A 17,943-nucleotide genomic window follows, 5' to 3' on the forward strand; every position below is an offset into this window, starting at 1 on the left:
TGATGAAAAGCACAGAAAGTAGATGTCAGAAGCTAATCCCTAAGTTTGACATAAGCTGTGTCTGAACAGAGAACGACTGCGCCTCTGGTATCTTAATTCGCGACGAATAGGTTAGGTGGTGCACACGCCGGAATCCCTAAATCAGGATTAACGGGGAGATACAGCGTTGGCGGTAATCCTTCGCGTGGCGAACTAATGTCTCGTTCGCGCACGTCGGACGTGTTTTGCCCCGGTCTGATATAATACGTTTTACCCGAGTTCTACGAGCGTGTTTAGTCATCCCACTCTCGCAATTACGCTTAATATTAATTTTGTCTTAAACTAACAGCCTGTTTCCGGAGGAAACAGAAACGAAGGGAATACCGTGGCGAGAATTCTCATTGACACAGCGACTTTCAGTATGTGTAACATCTTAGAAATGTTATGATGATCTGTTGCAATGGGTGGATTAGGTTAAGTTATATGTTTACACGACTTGATCGTAAAGGAAAGTGAGATTAATAGAACTTTTTCTTCATAGTCGGATTATATTTCACCATTTAAGTCTTGTTGGTACTTATTAGGGTAAAATGTGAGAAGGGAAATTATTAGTAAAGAACAAATTATTAATCTACTGAATTTGTATTGATTGAGATATTTGATATCGGTTTTATTCAAAATGATTTGTGTATTGGTCGAAATCCAAAATTGAAAGAAACAATAAAATCTTGTAACATATTCTCCATCTCACTATACAAGAATAATTGCTCAGAAAACTAACCTCCAATTTGCATGAAATTCTTCGAACACCAAAAATTTCAAATGCGAAGAAATATGTCTATCACCGGCTTCAAAAGAAAAAGGGAGGGAGAGGAAGAAAATTCATAAAGAGAGAAAGAGAGAGAGAGGGAGGAGGGGGGGGGGGGGAGAGTACCAACACAATACAAGAATCGATTTTCGCCGTTACCGCACACTTCCATTCTCTTCCCTTTCATTTATCCTTTTCTTCGGATGGACATAAAGAGAATGAGAAATACGAAGTGAAAGAGACCGTGGACCAAACAAGACGAACAGTTTTCTCGAGGCTATGTCGAAGATTTGCTCTCGCAGAGGCCGCTCGAGTTTCGATAGTACGTCGTCGGCTGAATACCAAGTACCCGGCCAATGGGACAAGGGGATGATCGTGGACGTTGCTTCCAAGGGACGTCTACTTGAGAAAAATGATCGGAGGAGACGATCGAGGCTGGAGACTCGTCCTGGCAATAAAACGATTCTATAGGGACGAGTTGGTCCGTCGTTTTGGCTCTAGTGACTTTTCGTGGTCTTTAGTGGTATCGGGTTTTATGGACGGATGATGGAATTTTGATGGAAAAGTTTGGATCGTTTAGGAGAAAAATGGTATCCAAGAAATCTCTGTCGTATCATGATTTATTTATTTTTAAACCACGATATAAGACATTTGTAAAGAAAAGTTACGGATTTTCGAGTGTATGGAATGATTTGAAAATGGAAGTATTTTATTTTACAATTGTTAATTTTATCATATTTTACTAATTTAGAAATAAAAAACTTAATTTTATAACGGACCAATTATGACTTCTCAGTTTGTTATTGTTATGTTTCCGGAAATATAAGAGTATACAATAAATATGTATAATAAAGATTTCTAAAAATATCTAGACAAAGTGATCTACAAAGAATAATAATTAAGTCAAATAGTTATAAATATTCGAAAGAAAATTCTTCAAATGTACGCAGCTTTTGAATCGCTCGGTATATCGTGACGTTTAAATACTGGCTCATCGCATGCATACATATGTACTTGGTCCCATTCCTACTCGGCAAGGCTTAATGTCAGCAACCAATCCTGCCAGCCGACAGCCATGTACGCCGGGTTGCCGGGCTACAGGTGCAGATTGCACCGCGGGTGGTTGGCTTTCTAGGCTTCCGAGAACAAAGATCCGCTTTCTATTTGTCTGAGGTATTTGTCTGATGTAGACGACGTCTACCGCGATGAAGCTCGATTCAGGGAAGAAAGCTTGATTCCAAGACGATATAGACGCAATGGAGCTTCGTTGTGGAACAAGGAAAGAGAGAACTTGTATCGCGATCAAGAGATGAGGTGTATTTAACGAGGCTCAACAGTAGTTCTCGTTGGAGCTTCTAACTTTTGACGAATTAGTAGACTATCAAAAGTAACGATATTTGGTGAAATTACTTAAAGAGGATACAATTTATTTATCTCTCTTTTAATCTTTTCTGAGTATTTTAGAAATTCTACATGTCAATTTATTGAAGTCAAACATTCATACTTCCATATGGTTCTAATATTTTCTGTTTTAATCATTCCAAACAATCAATTTTATTTCATTTTCTAAACTTATTTACTGACAACTTAATTTAGGCATTCTCAACATCGCTGTAATTCCATTAAACAAGACCATCGCATTTCAAAAAAGTCATGGTCCAAACCTCAGAAAACCTACGTATTAAGTGCATACAGTAATAAATTTAAAAAATAATAAATAACATGTTATTTAAAATATTCTATGTCTATGCGTGTAACTAATTTAAGGAGTCCTTCAAATAGCACTGTTACAAATCTTTATGTATGAAAACCAAATAAAAATGGTTATGTGAATATTAAGAAACGTATTAAACATTAAAAAACATTTCTAAAAGAAAAAAATCTCTGCTAGAGTGTAGAAGGGAGCAGTAACAAAGTAACAAAGCACTCAATACTTTAGAATCCCCTTTACCTCTTTCATCATTAATGTCTTCTCGCGGCTCCAGTTCGTCGAAACCCCATATGGCTCCCTCTGTCGCCATGGCGGGAGATCAAAGAGCGGGTCGAAACCGCGGGAACAAAGTTCCGGGTAAACAATCCTAAAATACAGTCGAATAGAGAGACCACGGTGAAATCGTTAATCCTCGATGTTCGGCCGTAACTTAATTTTACGTCCTGAATAAACCTTCTCTCTCTGACCGTCTCTTTACGGTCGCCTTATCGTTTCTCTTGATGTTCGTAATGGCGTCCCTCATCGTGGTAACTTCGTCTTCGTCGAAACTTTTTTATCCTCATTCCTCTCATCACTTTGGTAGACAGCACGGTGATCGCTTAAATTTTAATAAAATCCCACAAACCTGCGTTTAAAAAGAATAGATATTTGTTGTTCATTTTGACTATATCTATTTACTGTCTTTGTCATTAATGGACTATGCATGTTTATGGGAAATTAAAACACATTATATAAAGCACATTAAGTGTAAGCTAAGATCTCCTTCTCTATGGGGTCACGTTAATTTCTGAAGTTTAATTAGGCCTCATGATGATTTTGCGTCTAGGCTCTCCAAAGGTATAGACGCGGCCCTGAATATACAGGGTGGTTGGTAACTGGTGGTACAAGCGGAAAGGGGGTGATTCTACGCGAAAAAGAAGTCGAAAATATAGAATAAAAATTTTTTTTTAATTTTTCCATCGAGACAACGATCTACAGTGTGATCCGTTATAACGAGACGTGATAAAGTGCACGCGTACCGAGCGAAAATTCAAAGTCGATTTTCTCGAAAACGAAGCCTCAAACGAAAAATGTTTATTCTATATTTTCGACTTCTTTTTTCGCGTAGAATCACCGCTTGTCCCACCAGTTACCAACCACCCTGTATAATTAATATTTATAGTTATAAGAATATATCAAGGGTATAATAAATCTCCGCGTAAGAGATCCATTTCTTTAAATGCATTTGTCAAAATATTGATTTACATAAATATGTACCGTCTACTTACATTTAGATCACATTGAACTTGAGACACTGAATAATGCACAAATGATTGAGCTGAAACGAACTGTGCTGGAATTTTCGTATTATGTAGGTACTATTGTATAGCTTACAGACAATTTTCTTACCAGTACGTTCAGGTTGTAGAAGCGAGAGAAGGTGAAATTTTGGCGAGGATTCATGTCACGATCAAAGACGTCGGGACGTTCTAATACCGTGGACGAAAGATCTGTTTGGTATTCGAGCCGCGAGGTCACTCGGTATAGGAAGGGTCGTGATTGAATCTACGTAGCCGGCCACGATCCAAAGAAACACCCTGCCGGCATTTATATCCCACGGGATCTGCCCCCTTCTCCATCCCTTCTAGTAGGCTCGTCTCTGCTGCGTACGTACCGTGAGCTGCGACAGGAATAGTTTTATTATAGCGAACGTGTTGACCATAACGCGAATACCCCCTGTGAACTCATATCCCTTGGTCTCTTGTATCTCTGAGACAGGGGAAACGCATGTCTTTGTGGAATGAACACTTTGGGTAATGATCGAGACGTGGAAAAGCTCTGTTCTTGGTTTCTTGTTGTTGAGGGCTGCAGACTTTCTTGGTGGGAGAAAAATGGGGCGCATCGGGGGATATTGTTTGGGGCCTGATTTGTGGAGGCTGGTGGTGCAAAATGGAAAAGCATTTTTATATGAATACTCGGTATATTAGCAATTTTTTCAAACTCATTTTTCAATCACCGTGTATATATTTGGTGATCCTTTAGAATTTTTATTTTGAAAACTCTGGGTACGACAAGAATGTTTCTATTATTGAAATTATCCTCTTAAAAAGGATATAATTATTGTTACAACTATGCGTCTTTAATCTGTGCCATTTCTAAATCATATTACGGGACGATGTTCTAATATTTTTGATACTGAAGAATAATTATATATATATATATATGTTTAAGAGAAACATTTGTTTTAGAATGTAACGTAGTTTTAAGATTTAGGATATCATTACCTGAGGAGGTTGAAATTCCAGATATCGTTCGTATTGCTTAGTTAAATGGTCACAGGGATATTGTTAATAGGCGTGCTTTGTCCAGTGACGGAAGGGGAAGCTGTTGATACGTATTTGGGTAATAAAGAGCGATGCGGAGGGTGATTTCGAAGGTGGACTAATTCGATGGGTTTTCTGGGATTTGCGTTTTCCACAGGGAACCTATAATTATAGGGATTGGTCGTTGAATTGCGTTTTTAGTGATTGAGAAGCAAATTTTAACGCTTTAACAGTATTTAGGGTCACTGAATGGATGTAATAATTTCGGAATAATTACATATATTTGCCATTGGATTTTTTTAAATCCACTTACTCTCTTCATAACAATTTTCATTCATCTAGTTGACTTATGGTGTTTCGCCAAACTTGCAAAATAAATTGGATAATGAAGTCTTACTTATATGATTCTATAATCTAATTATTTTATCTGAGTAATTATCGAGCAAGCATAACTTATATTTATTGCAAATTTAGTCGAAACATGGTTTTACATATGCGAAGAATTGGGATTTTTTAAATCTTTTTTTCCGTATTAATTTTTATAAGATAACGAGATTTCAACTTGCACGATTTACTTCAGTAGATTTCAAGTTTTGTTTCGTAACATTCAAGTTCCACAACATTACAAATACGATAGTATTTAATGCGTTTCCCTTTTCAAATCATTCCTTGCATATCTTCCTCTTTTCATATTTCGCGCCATCTTGTATAATACACGACTGTAGACCGTCCCTACCGGACTATCCTTATTTTTGAAATATGCTTTTCGCGCGATCCCTCTGGCCTCTGTGTCGACCTCTGCAGTATCATATTCAATATGGGTTCCCATAAGTCGAGCGATAATGCAATATGCCGACGTCAGGTCCTGGGGTTACCGGACTACGAACAATATGGAAGAAAGTTCACACGAGAATTCTCTATTAAATCTGGATTTACCGTCGCCTTTTTTTCTACTCTCTTCTCCGCTTTCATCTCGTGGATCTTCTTTTTCGTCCTGCATCGGCAGATTTTAATAACGACCGCGATGGAACACATCGATGAGTCAACTAATAAAAATTCTATATCTGCGCTTTTTACGTGAAAAACATACGGATTTTCTGGTTGAAATACGTGCTTAGTGAATTGTATAAAATGGAAACTACAGAGGACAAATATCATGAGTCACTAAATATCTTAAGTAGTTTTTATAGAGGCACAGTTTTAAATTGCTGTATATTGTCAACCAATCCCGTATTATCAAAATTGTCGATTTATTTAGTTCCTGTCATCCCCTTCAAAATGTTAAAAACACTGTTCATAATATTAAAGATATTAGAATATCTAAGAAGAAGAAATCATTATCTAATCCACTTTTTCTAACTTGTCTCGTTCAAACGCTTATATTTGAGGGATGCCCACATGTAGAATCACTGTATCAATTAGAAGAAGATTACAGATTCGTGAACGGGCCGGCTGTATCGAGCACAAAATGATTTACGATCCGCTTCGGTTATGCCCCCTTTTCTCATCGTAAATCGGAGCTGGCCGTCGCGTCGTCTTTATGGTTCGCAGATTCCAAGGCTCCATCTGCACGCCACGCCATAAAACTAGCTATACATATACCTATCCCTTTCTCCCTTTCCTTTTTTCCTGCATTGATCGATCGAGTCGTCGAACCACTTCCGTTATATATAGAGTATATAGCTCGTATTTTAGGCAACCACTCGTAAGCAGCTGCTTTTCAATAGCCGAAAAGGGAGAAACAACACGAAAGGAGACAAGCTCTAGCCGCACCTTTTCAGGGGCGAATTTTACGTGTTACCATACAGTTTCCAGGGAAAAGGTCAATTAATCGTGAGTAGGCTTGACGACCGATCGTAAACCTTTCCAATCTATTGATTATACGTGGTTTCTTCTGTGAGATGCTTTAATTAATGCAGTGTGCTCTTTGACATGTGTTCTAACGCTCAGAAGCATTTGTAGGTTAGATAACGGGACTTTAAGTTAAAAAATGAAATTATGGTAATCTCAATTTGCTATATGAAATAAAGGTTATGTTTCTAATGATTTTAGATTTAAACATTTTTTAATTTAAAAAATATAATAATACCGGTCGGAGAATTCGTTTGAAGTTAAGTTAGAATTCTAGATTGGAAAATATTTTTATTTTTATTCAATTACTGTGATTATTATGCGATATTGTCATCACAGAATTATTCATTACTACATTGCTTAAATATAGTCCATAAGCTTTTCCTACTTAAGTATATGCTGGTGCTAACCGTTTCATTATAAGCTTACCCAGAGTATGATGAACATTATCTTAGGAATAATTAAAGAGCTGCCTTGTTCCTCCTTTTACCGACAATTTCGCGTTACGTTGCCCTCTTCATCAAAAGCGACCCCTCTTCCAAAAAGGTACTTAATCTCAAAGTACTACTCTATTCACTTCACAATTTCGAACTCATTAACGCAATTTCTTGTTCAAAAAGAAATTCCCTCCGTTACTACCTATTCTATAGCAATTTTAAAAGAAGGATGAGTTCATAAAATAACCAATATAGTTCATATCTCTCATATCCTCTGAATACCATCAAACCAGCACCACGATATCCTCCAAAACCTCAGCTTCTCTCAACTCTGCAAGAATCCTTAAGTTCCTCTCAACATTCCTTCCTCTTCTCTCTCTCTCTCTCTCTCGCTTTTTCTCTCTCCCTATTCCTCTCCTACCGTTTCCCCTACCATCTTTCCCACTTCACCAATGATCCACGCATCGGACAAACGGTTTCCCCACTCCGTTACGCTGTTAATTCGTAGCGTACAAGGTTTATCTCCGGTCCAGTCTCACCTCCAGCCCTCTGATAACGCTTTCGCTTAAATTCAGCCGCCGGAGGCAAACCAGCGACTGATTTAAGAGCCTCCACCATCTCTGTGCGTCTCGCGTGCACACGTATACCTAGCGTAGGCTCGCGTCTGGAGGGGCGAAAAGCCCTAAACGGAGGCGTATGCCACCGGTAGATAGTCGACCGTGATAAGCTAAATGCTCAACGTCCCCTCTATTATAGGTTAGGTAGGCTGGAAGCTGCCTCGAGCGTAAACCGAACTATAACACCACCGGTGAGACAGATCGCGGAGAACATCGGGATATACCGGGGTTTTGGCTCCCACTTCCGTCCAACTTCCGCCAGATAAATGCTCTGCATCGACCGCGTCGATATGGAGGAGGCTGGAGGTGTGGCGAAGTTTCTTAACCTCTTCTTATAACTTAGCTTTTGATGAATTCTTCAATTCACATTATTATAATTTCCTTCGTAGTTAGTAGAAACATAATCTAGATTTATCAAATCCATCGATTGCAGAATAATTCTATTTTATGTATCAAATATGTGATTGTGTGTGTCACGTGGTCACAGGGTCTCGTTTACGTCTTAAAAAAGATATTAATGGCAAAAAAAAAAAAAAAATATGGAAAAAATACATCTGTATTACAAAGATTGAAATATTAGAGATTAGATATTAAATATATCACATATTAAGATTACATTTCGAGACACTCTGACGTTTTCTATTTCAATACGGTGCACTTTCCGTTTCGTTTTCAAAGAGATAATAGATCCTAAAAATGGATTGTATTTATTTTTTTGACAATCGGGGGTAAAAATAAGTAAATAAATAATAGAAATGGGTGTCAATAAAGTTAGTTATTATAATTATATTATTCAATCATACATTTGACGCTTGATCGATTCGGAAATTTAATTGGCAAACGTGGAGGTTTGACGGAGTTAATTCGCTTTGAGGTTAGGTTCGGTACTTTTTAGAGAAAAAAATTCGGTGGACTCTGTCGTAGACAGGATACGCGGGGGACAAGTTGCGGTGTTATCTGAAATTTAGGGTGCAGCTTCGGCGGAAATTGAGCCAAGGCCGTGACGGAAATTCCCCTCGCCCCGTGGGAGACGACAACGCGCCATAAATTGAAGGTGGTTGCGTTTGAATCGAAGCGTGCCCCTTCGACGCGAAAATTGAGTTAAACACGCCCCTTTGCGCGGAATCTAGCGCGTGTATACGCTCTCCGTATGGGAAGCTCTAAATTGATGTACTTATAGCTACGCTACGCTACAATACGCGCCAATTCTTTGCGGATTTGATGTTTTGTGGAGTAATCAAGACATTTTTTTGCTTTATCGATGAATAGAAATATTTCTCTTAACTAGAACTGTATTTGCTTTCTAAAGAAAGATATTGTGATTAATCATAGTTATTTAATTCAGTATGAAGTTTGATAATCGATAACTATTAGAATAATATGCAAAGGAATGTAATCTTTTTACATCTACTAAAGGTCATTAATGTAATTTATATAATTCCTAAATTTTCAGATTTAAATCATAAAAATACTATAAATTGTACAGAATATTCAAAGTATTTTCAAAATTGGTATACATGTAATATAAAGTTCTATATGATATTAGGTTTATAACCCCCTCTGTGATTGGATTACTGAAAACCTGATCGGTTGATAAGTAACTCCTTTAAGGATGCAACCCGTCCGACTGTGGAATTGAACCATGTCGCTTCTTCAGAAGATCGAAATGACCATGTCTTCTCTACTGGAATATTTACGCTGTAAAAGAAAGACTATTTTCTGCTTAATATAATATACATTACATATTCCAACATCTTTATAGTTATTCAATGTATAGCAATTATATATTCAATACTATTTGCATAGTTTTTAACAATTTCAGACCATTCGGCTTTTAAATATGAAATACGCTTTTTCAGACTTCACTTTTGTCCTATTTAGCAAGCTCTTCTTCACTGTGTTTCATGTTGTATGCATAAGTAACGATGCGAATAAAGCTTGATGTTCGCTTTTATGAATAAAGTTAGGCGAATTACGCGTAAGTTTCAGTAACGACTTGTAATAAGAATTTTCACTTCTATCAGCATATTCATCTCATCTTCATGATAAAGTTCTTCTAGTGTCATTGGATAAGAACTTATCTCATGTAGACTTTTCTCGTAGACTTTATGATTTATCAAATTCCAAGTGCGCAACATTATCGACCGAGTCTTGATTCTCTTCTTCGCACACTTATCGATCGAAATATCGAATTTTCTCGGAATACTCTTAACTTCAGATAATACTAAGTATTAAATGTAATTGAATTTGGAACTTTTATAGCCATTGTATATTTAATTTCATTGATAATCTATAAAATTGTGATACTTTAACTTTACGCGCTATTTAATTTCCAGTAAAATTCTCAGCTATGTTGAGCACGTAGAGGAGGTTAAACATGACCAGATGGGAAGCGTTAACGCGGCGTGACCTGTCGAAACTCTTAATTAAATTCAGGAAGTCTGGTACTAGGAAGTCGGCGATATTTGTGAGCACGAAAACGCGAACTCAGCAGCGAAGAAGAAGCACATTCTATTCGTGCATGAATTCTCGAGAGCTGCACACAAGTGCATTTCAAGTACTCGGTCAACAGTAGAGTCTTCCTTAAACACTCTGTACGCGTTTTAACGAGTCCCATTCAGTGTATCCCTCTTTCCACGTTTGCATCCTCCGTGTTCTTCTTTCCTTTCCCTTTACTCCCTTCCCTTTGTCAGTTTCTTATCTCTGCCATTTCTTTTACATTTTTCACTTGTCTTACTTTTTCAATTCGTTTCCACCATTTTCCTTATTTCACTCTACCATCCATTTCCTTCTCTTTTTCGTTTTATATTTCTGGTGTATTGTATGGTTTTTCTTTCACGTACTATCAAATTGTTCTTTTTTATAGTTTCATCTATGTTCCATTTCCATGTACGGTAGCTGATGAAATTCGCAATTTCTGCATACATTTTCACATTGGTTTCAAATTTTATAAATATTATAATGTAATATATATATATATAATATATAATACTTATATAAACTTTATTCCAACATCTTTCAGTAATACAATTAAATCAAATATGTATCATTTAGTTCAATAATCCTATATCATTTATTAGGTAGTGTTATTATTTTATCCGTGTAGCATTTGTGTTGCTTTTGAGTGGTCTCAGAAAGGTTTCAGATCCATCCGACAATGTAATAAAATCATGGCAATCCAGTCTTATTATGCCCTATCAATGAAATTTCAAAATTTTTTATATGATACACAATATATACAAAACTTTTTCATGGTAAATATCGAAATACTTGCGTCAGCTACTGTTTTCTCATAAATATACCTTTTATCAGCATTTCTTTCGTTTCCCCCACCATCTTGCTCGTCACTCGCAGGGTGGTTCCTCTTCAACGACCACCATTTATATCGGCACGGAATCGAGGGTGCGAACTCGTTGTATAACGCTCCTTTGTATGCAAACAAGGTGCTTGTTTCTAAATTGGGTTGCAAGTCGAGCCATCGTTAATTAATATATCTCGCGGTACTACCGAATTAAGCTCGCTAAGCGAGACGGCTGGGAGGCACAGCCTTTGCTACCGTCCGGATCCCGTATATACCCAAGTGGTGAGGATTTGCCCGTTAGTCCGTTCGTTAAACGACCACCCTGGGAGTCGTACCAATCATAAACGAAACGTCGCTCGAACGCCACGTTCTGGGATACATACCAGGTTTTCATGATTCATTCGTGACCGGCTTATCAATGCTTCCTAAATTTGTTGAAAATGAATTTTTATGGTATCTCGCGCTTATTTACCGTTGGTAAAGGCTCATAGAATGATAGCTATATAAAGTGATGGACAATATATTTATCATTGTAGTAAAATATAATAATATGTGTAAATAAAAATTGTCAAAAGTGTGAAAATGTGTACAAACCAATATTTTTGCCTAGGTATAAGATAATGGTAAAAAATATTTTTATTAGCTGCATGTTCTCTATTCTATCATATTTGTCCTGTTTTTGAATGCAGGCAAATAAGACATAAATAAACATCCATATAAAGCACAAGTAGTATAGATAATGTTTTTAATAATAATGTTTGTATGAGGGGTTGCGTACTGTGCCAATATCCATCACTGTGTACATAGATACTTATACATGATGATCAGTTTCTATGAAAGTTCCTATGAATAGCGATAAGATATTTTATTACAATTCCAAGAATTCAAACGTACATAGCCTTTAATCGGCGATTCAATTAAACCAATGACAGGCACGATGCCGCGTGCAATGCAGTACTTAACCTATCTGTGTTTATTGCCAGAATAATATATAGCCACTGAAAGCGTGGCTTCCTTCGGTAACTTAATAAATCTTCCGCTCACCTCTATGGAACAGCTATAATTACACCTGTTTAGAGCGAATAAGAATTAAGCACACCGTTCATAGCCTCCTTCTACGTTATCTGAAACTGATTCACGAGACTTGATTTGACCTCTTCTCAACTCCTAAGTTTCTTCTTCCTTGGTCATCATCCCTACGGGCTTTCGCGTTCAATTAAATTCCCAGGTTGGCGAATTTTATTTACCTTCGTCACGATTGCGCAGAGAGGGCGCCACCTCCAATTACCCAGCGTAAAAATGTAACTCGATATGAGCGCCTGTTATTCGAGATACGCGTAGGGAATTAAAAAATGCAATTTCTGTCTAACGAAAAATATACGCATGGTCGTGCAAAGGCACGCGTTTCGAATGGTGGAAGACTCTCGTTATATGGGAGATGGAGACGAGTGTTTTGAAATTCCATCACGAAACCAGATGAGGTTTGTGCACGAGGCGATTCATTAAAAGGTATATTTTCCGTCGGCGTTTTAACCTACGTCCGTTCGAAAGGGGAAGTTTTCTAGCGTATCATATTTTTCTCTCAAGCTGCATTCTCACTCGTTTTGCTGCCTGTTGATGTTGCACGTTTCAAATAATACCCAACATCTATCAACTTGTAGAAACATTTTGTCCACACTGGAGCAAAGTAATCAGTGGAACATTTTGTTTTCGTTGTTCACATACTAATGCGTTGTGAATCAACAACAGTAGGCAATAAACACTAACTTATACCAGTGCCAATAGAATCGGAAAAAACATGGAAGAATATTGCGCAACAACCAGTAACCTTTTCGAAAAATACAGAACATTAACAAAAAGTCCCTTGTCGTTGTTTCAGTGAGGACGCAGCTTTAGCGTTACTTTGAATAGGAAAGGGGCCAAGAAGACGCGTGACGCGGGGAATTTTGATTAATCTCCATTATTTTTCAAACGTATCTCCGTAGCCGCCACTAGATGTCACGGTTTAGTTGGAAAAGGGACCGATCAGAGAAGAATGAGCATTATGAAAGCGGGAAGAAAGAAAATGAAACGTGCCCGTTAGGTTAGGTTGTTCTTATTTAATCTCGACGTATAATGAAGCTTAGGGTACTTCGAGATTCTGCCCCCGGGGCATCGATGGGCGTAACTATAAAAGTGGATTTGAATTTTAATCGTGGCAGGTTATGAAATATGTAATTTTCGTTTCGTTTCAATGTAAAGTAAGCTGATCGGATGCAACAGTAGAAATATTGTTTTTCTCTATTTATTTTTTATTTATTTGTTACCATTTAACTAGTTTTTTATTTGATTATGTTAATAATATTGGATCTAATAATTAATTGACGTTCACAGGTATATTGTAATCTACTTTTTCTTATTTACTGGTTTAATTTCAATCGTCTATCGAAGATTATTCAAAAATATCAGCCTGGTCATTAGAGTGCAGGGACATTCATTTTCTTGGAGAACCACTTCTAACAGAGTCATTCATTAATTCATACTGGGGATTATTTAAACGACTTATTTATCCATCCCAGCTTGAAGCTCTTGATTCATTTCTATTACCAAAAACGAAAAACAGACCTATTGTGGCAGACACATGGAACTTGAATATTCTTTTTTCTTCGTATTCCAACAGTACAACCTTTAATGAACGTGGCAGAAGATAAATTGGTTTGATTAATCGGTTCTTCATCAGCCTGATTAAATTCCTAACCTCTTTTTCACATAACTTGTATACAAAAAGCTGAGTCTTTTAAAATAACGTTAGTGTCCAAGTATTTCATTTTCTGTGGCTTTCTCTATTCAATTCTACTTTTTGCATCTCGAAAACAATAAACAAGAATTAACCAATTCTTTTTCTTTTCAGATTTAACTTCCTTACTACAGTGCCCTAAACCTAACCTCTTTACCATTGAACTTCTATACAAGAACTGAATCTTTCAAAGTAAGGTTAATACTTTAATATTTCGCTATTATAGCGATTGTTTTTCACAATCCAATTCTAATCTCATCCATCTGCAAATGTTCGACAAAAATGAACAGATTCTACTTCTGCCAGACTTAACCTTCTTACTTCGGTGCTCGGTCTCAACAACCTCACTTGAATTCCATCCCAAGAAAGGACAAACTCGAGCAGCGAAGCGTAGACGTGCTGAAATATGAATATTTTCGATTTCTTCCCGCGCCCCCGGGGGAGAATCCTTTCAGCCGCAGATGCTACCAGAGTTCACAGCGGCAACCAGTTCCTTCGAGTCATAAATACCTGGCGCGATCTTCGGGGAAGGGTTTCTGCGACCCTAAATCAAGGTCAGCAACGATGTACGTCGTCGTAGTCGCAGCTACTCTTCACTTTCGCATCCTCTAACTTCCTCGCCCCTCTTTCCCTAGACAGTCAGTGTGTGCAACAGCAGGGAATATGATTTAGTACTTTTGACAGGATTAATAATTTTCAGCGGCAGGGAGGTAGCAGATGTCTCGACATTTTCGCACCCCATTCTCGCGTCTTCTACGAGTGCCATCGTCGACTGCTAACGTCTCCTTCTTCCCTCTATTTTACTCTGTCTGCAGAGCAAGGTGAATCTGTCACAGTCTATCTATGACGAATTTTAGCTCCTTACGGGGATCTGTCCCTACGTGCTGTCTCTCTTCGTCATATTTTTCACTTGCGACATCTCTTTGTAGGGCGCTGAACCGACCCAGGTAACTTCGGCGAGAAATGTGCGTGTTGAGCAGGATACACGCATTTTGAGGTTATGATGGAATTGGATTTTTTACTCGGAGTGGTTTGAAGATACAGGGGTTGATTTAAGGCATGATGGAACAGATTTGATTGGGGAAATAATTCGTGGTGTTTCTTTTATAAATGGAGAAGCGAAAAGAATGGATCTGATGGAGGAATTCGACGATGTAGGTTAATTTTGAAATACATCCTACTCAGTTTTTTCCTTCATTATATCTTATTATAGATTTCTCACAAAACTTTTATTTTCTGTTGAGGAAGCACTTATAATTTATTTCTCATCGTTGCAACGACATGAAGAGCGAGAAAGGTAGTTAAGCAAAAATGAAAAATTGTTAACGTTTACTTGATCAAGTTTTTGTAAGGCAGTTCCTAATGACCTGTAGAAAGCGGCAGGAACTTCTAGGTAACGATTACAGAGATGAAGAATCGAGAAGTAAAAAGTATCTCCTTTGTCGGCTTATGATTCATTCGTTCCTTTTTTGTTTGCTAGTTTGTTTCGTGGAAATAATCATTCGGATAATGCGGCTGGTTAACATTACCGGTAGCGTTCCAAACTTGGAACCATCCACACTGTTGACAATAACGCCCTGATAGTGATCTCGAAAGGAGGTGTGGGTGACAATACGGATGACAAGCGTGTTACGCCAGTGCGAACAGGATTTAACATCGCCGTCTCATTTAGTTGTATCTTTTCTTTTTTCCTTTGGAACAGATTTATGTCTGTCCAATTGGATAGATTTACATCTGCGTACACCTGCTCAATATATTATTTTTAACACGTCGTTGCTTTGCTTAATACCATCGTAATTTATAATAATTTCATATGCCAATGTTGCTTGAAATATTTCCTCTTGTAAATTACATTAAGACATTTTTTAAATGGAAAAGTGCATAATTTATGTTGGAGGTTATTTAACTAATTAAATTTCTCTAAAATCAATGTACTCTGTTTTAGTAATGTTTCTTCAGTCATTCGCTATTTAGTATATTTTTTAAATATTTGTCATCCTTTAGATTTTAAGTTTCATTTAAATATTACTGTTGATTCTTAAAAATTTCATTCGTTTCATTTACATTTAAACTAAATGTTTTGCAAGAAATTTTTTAAAAATTTCCAATTTGATCGTAGTGAGTAACATTGTTTAAGTAGCACTCCATATACATACTATCAAATTTATTTACATAATCACATTTGATCTTCAGCATGATCAATGTTTGGAACTATGTAGGAATCTTTTTGAGAAAAGTTCCTAAACTGAAGGATCGATGTATCTGGGGAAGGTAACTGCGTGAAATGCCGAGGGATACGATTACCAGAGTAACCATAATTTCTATCATGTGATGAAGAATCATTTATTAATTTTCCATCCGGAGAGACAATTTCTGAAATCGATCATCCCGATCAGCCCGCCCTCTGTAATTTCAACTATACGCATGCAATCACTGTCCGTGAATAAGTCTGCTGTTTTTTTCCCGTCTTGGGAAAAAACAAAACGAGAAGAGAGTATACCCTCAAGGACAGGCGTAAACACGTCTCGAGGTTATCGCCTCGATCCATTCGTTCGACTTAGCGCGGTATATTGGTGAAACGTAATCGCAGTAGGCCCTGAAAGTCTCGTCGTAAATCATTATTCTACGAGAAAAAAGTAACTATACATTCGTGATCACATTTTTTATTCATGAAGCGGATACTAAATCAATGCCTATTAAAAAATTTGCAAATTAATACGGTACCATGATTTTCATCACAATCATTTAAATTGCTTATTATTGGTTGTATGCATTCACCAATGACCTTGAAAATTCTGTTCGCTACAAAATATCCAGATACAAGTACAATAATATTCTCTGAAATTAGTAACCTTATTCTCAGTAATAAATTTCTTTTTTTAAATTTTCCAAATATAAATACAGTATTCATTCTTTTAAATTAGTAATTAACCTCAATGAAGTTTTAGATTGTCTTGTATAGTTTATGTGGAACATATAACAGAACCTATATTATAAACAGAGAGCTAACAACAAAGTAAAAAAATCGGAAGATCGAATTCACAAATCTTGGCCCTCCGCCTTTGGTTATACGTCCCAAAAAACAATTCCTCGAAGTCACGCCAACTGATTGCCCGTAATTCCAACGTAGTGGCTGTAATCGTGTTCCCGAATAAAGACCTTTCTAAGAAGAAAGTCCCAAGGACAGTCACAAGCGTGATCCGAGGCTACCGCGGCGATGATTTTGTGCAAAAGATGATTCGAGCACAAGCCTTTAAGTACGTACCCGAAGAAATAACGTGCGTTAGAGGGGTACAGGGAGGAAGACCTCTGTTCAGGAGAGGGCAAGAAACGTAAGTAGTTCCACTGATACAGTACAGGTTTTTCGCGATTTAGCCATGCACTTTTGATTTCTCGTATATTCTCGATTTGATAATGCCAGAGTATTTGAATTGCAATTATATTTTTATGAATAAGAAATGTTACTAGATAGTTACTAGATAGTAATATATCAAAATCTTAATACAAGGTTGACTATTATAGCATAGTCACAATTCAAGAAAATTAGATATGCATTTTTTATCTTTTTCTATCTTAAATTTTGGACCTTAATTATGCTTGTATTTTCATGGGTAAGAAATACTACTAGATACTTGCTAAATAGTAATATATCAAAATCTTAATACGGGGTTGGCCGTTATAACGTAGCTACAATACGAGCAAACTAGAATACATTTTAAAAACTAGAATACATTTTTGACCATTTTTATTTAAAAAACAAGAATTTAATATTTTTAACACTATTAAAAATGACTATTACAGTGAGTTGAATCTTTCCTGTTACACCAAAAATAATTCGAATTCGTGTTAAGCCCATCGCTATCCGAAGTGAGCGCGGTAATAGAGGCCAGGTAGGCGGGTCGCTGCGCACGAAAAGTAGGGCCCCGCGGCTCCGGGGAACGTTTTTCTCTAAATTACAGCTTCGCTCGACTCGTTCGTTCCCCGTCGAGCCTTTCCCGCGAGCGACCAAGCCACACTCGCTTCTTCTCGTTCAACCACTACCTGAATTCCCGATTTCTCTGACGCGCATGCTCACGCTCGCGATTTCTCGAACACGTCAAAGGACAAGCGACGATCAGGTTGGCGCCGTCATTGTTGTTTTGTCGAGCTTCTTATTGCAT

The 17,943-nt window shown here is 37.3% G+C and overlaps 1 protein-coding gene and 1 long non-coding RNA gene across 3 annotated transcripts in view; both read left to right on the plus strand.

Annotated features, from left to right (window-relative positions):
• The window catches only part of LOC117208976 (prickle planar cell polarity protein 3-like), a 114,955-nt gene that overhangs the window by 71,461 nt on the left and 25,551 nt on the right, over nucleotides 1–17,943 (plus strand). The gene's annotated exons all lie outside the window — the stretch shown is intronic.
• Nucleotides 14,072–15,713, plus strand: LOC117208981. Of its 2 annotated transcripts, XR_004487815.1 has the most exons (4): nucleotides 14,072–14,604; nucleotides 14,713–14,937; nucleotides 15,032–15,176; nucleotides 15,264–15,713. It is a non-coding gene; the product is annotated as an uncharacterized LOC117208981 (long non-coding RNA). The 2 variants fall into 2 exon arrangements; XR_004487814.1 differs by having other exon boundaries at nucleotides 14,713–15,176.

The sequence above is a fragment of the Bombus bifarius genome, unplaced genomic scaffold (assembly GCF_011952205.1).
Source record: "Bombus bifarius isolate JDL3187 unplaced genomic scaffold, Bbif_JDL3187 scf7180000008165, whole genome shotgun sequence".
NCBI lineage: Eukaryota > Metazoa > Arthropoda > Insecta > Hymenoptera > Apidae > Bombus > Bombus bifarius.